This window comes from Arachis ipaensis, chromosome B6, assembly GCF_059453495.1.
Source record: "Arachis ipaensis isolate K30076 ecotype BB chromosome B6, ASM5945349v1, whole genome shotgun sequence".
Taxonomy (NCBI): domain Eukaryota; kingdom Viridiplantae; phylum Streptophyta; class Magnoliopsida; order Fabales; family Fabaceae; genus Arachis; species Arachis ipaensis.
The window spans coordinates 50,867,420-50,869,624 of NC_142441.1; the positions used below are offsets into that span (position 1 = coordinate 50,867,420).

Here is a 2,205-nt window from a genome sequence, read left to right on the forward strand (position 1 = left end):
TGCAACAGAATTGCAAGTTTCATGGACTTCCATCAGAAGATCCTTTTTCAGTTCTTAACTGAATTCTTGCAAATCTGTGATACTATTAAGATCAATGGGGTTGATCCCGAGGTCTACAAGCTTATGCTTTTCCCATTTGTTGTAAGAGATAGAGCTAGAATATGGTTGGACTCTCAACCTAAAGATTGCCTGAACTCTTGGGATAAGCTGGTCACGGCTTTCTTAGCCAAGTTCTTTCCTCCTCAAAAGCTTAGCAAGCTTAGAGTGGATGTTCAAACCTTCAAACAGAAAGAAGGTGAATCCCTCTATGAAGCTTGGGAGAGATACAAGCAACTGACCAAAAAGTGTCCTTCTGACATGCTTTTAGAATGGACCATCTTGGATATATTCTATGATGGTCTGTCTGAATTATCTAAGATGTCATTGGACCATTCTGCAGGTGGATCCATTCACCAAAAGAAAACGCCTGCAGAAGCTCAGGAACTCTTTGACATGGTTGCAAATAACCAGTTCATGTACACTTCTGAAAGGAATCCTGTGAGTAATGGGATGCCTCAGAGGAAGGGAGTTCTTGAAATTGATACTCTGAATGCCATATTGGCTCAGAATAAAATATTGACTCAGCAAGTCAATATGATTTCTCAGAGTCTGAATGGATTGCAAGCTGCATCCAACAGTACTAAAGAAGCATCTTCTGAAGAAGAAGCTTATGATCCTAAGAACCCTGCAATAGCATAGGTGAATTACATGGGTGAAGCCTATGGAAACACCTATAATCCCTCATGGAGAAATCATCCAAATTTCTCATGGAAGGATCAATAAAAGCCTCAACAAGGTTTTAATACTGGTGGAAGAAACAGGTTTGGCAATAGCAAGCCTTTTCCATCATCCACTCAGCAACAGATAGAGAATTCTGAGCAGAATCCATCTAGCTTAGCAAATATAGTCTCTGATCTATATAAGGCCACTCTAAGTTTCATGAATGAAACCAGGTCCTCCATTAAAAATTTGGAGGCACAAGTGGGCCAGCTGAGTAAAAGAGTCACTGAAACTCCTCCTAGTATTCTCCCAAGCAATACAGAAGAGAATCCAAAAAGAGAGTGCAAGGCCATGACCTTACTTGGTGTGGCCGAACCCAGAGAGGAGGAGAAGGACGTGAATCCTAGTGAAGAAGACCTCCTGGGACGTTCACTGACCAATAAGGAGTTTCCCTTTGAGAAACCAAAGGAATCTGAGGCTCATTTAGAGACCATAGAGATTCCATTGAACCTCTTTTTACCATTCATAAGCTCTTATGACTATTCTTCCTCTGAAGAGGATGAAGACATCAGTGAAGAGCAAGTTGCTAAGTACCTTGGTGCAATCATGAAGCTGAATGCCAAATTATTTGGTAATGAGACTTGGGAAGATGAACCTCCCTTGCTCACCAATAAACTGAATCCATTGGATAGGCAGAAATTACCTCAAAAGAAACAGGATCCTGGTAAATTCTTAATACCCTGTACCATAGGCACCATGACCTTTGAGAAGGCTCTGTGTGACCTGGGGTCAGGCATTAACCTTATGCCACTCTCTGTAATGGAGAAACTTGGGATCTTTGAGGTGCAAGCTACCAGAATCTTATTAAAAATGGCAGATAACTCAAGAAAATAGGCTTATGGACTAGTAGAGGACATGTTAGTAAAGGTTGAAGGCCTTTACATCCCTACTAATTTCATAATCCTAGACGCTGGGAAGGATGAGGATGAATCCATCATCCTTGGAAGACCCTTCCTAGCCACAGCAAAAGCTGTGATTGATGTGGACAGAGGAGAATTAGTCCTTCAACTAAATGAGGACAACCTTGTGTTTAAAACTCAAGGATCTCTTTCTGTAACCATGGAGAGGAAGCATGAAAAGCTTCTCTCACTGCAGAGTCAACCAAAGCCCCCACAGTCAAACTCAAAATTTGGTGATGGGAGGCCATAACCAAACTCTAAGTTTGGTGTTGAACCCCCACATTCAAACTCTAAGTGTGGTGTTAGGAGATCCCAACAATGCTCTGATCATCTGTGAGGCTCCATGAGAGCTCACTATAAAGCTATTGACTTTAAAGAAGTGCTTGTTGGGAAGCAACCCAATGTTATTTAACTATATCTATTTATTTTCCATTGCTATTTTATGTTTTCTTTAGGTTGATGATCATGTGAAGTCACAAAAACTACT

The 2,205-nt window shown here is 41.0% G+C and overlaps 1 non-coding gene across 1 annotated transcript; it reads right to left on the minus strand.

The window, feature by feature from the left end:
- Positions 1-255: 255 nt before the first annotated feature.
- On the minus strand, positions 256-363 carry LOC148555532 (small nucleolar RNA R71). The gene has a single exon (XR_015886998.1). It is a non-coding gene; the product is annotated as a small nucleolar RNA R71 (small nucleolar RNA).
- Positions 364-2,205: the final 1,842 nt, after the last annotated feature.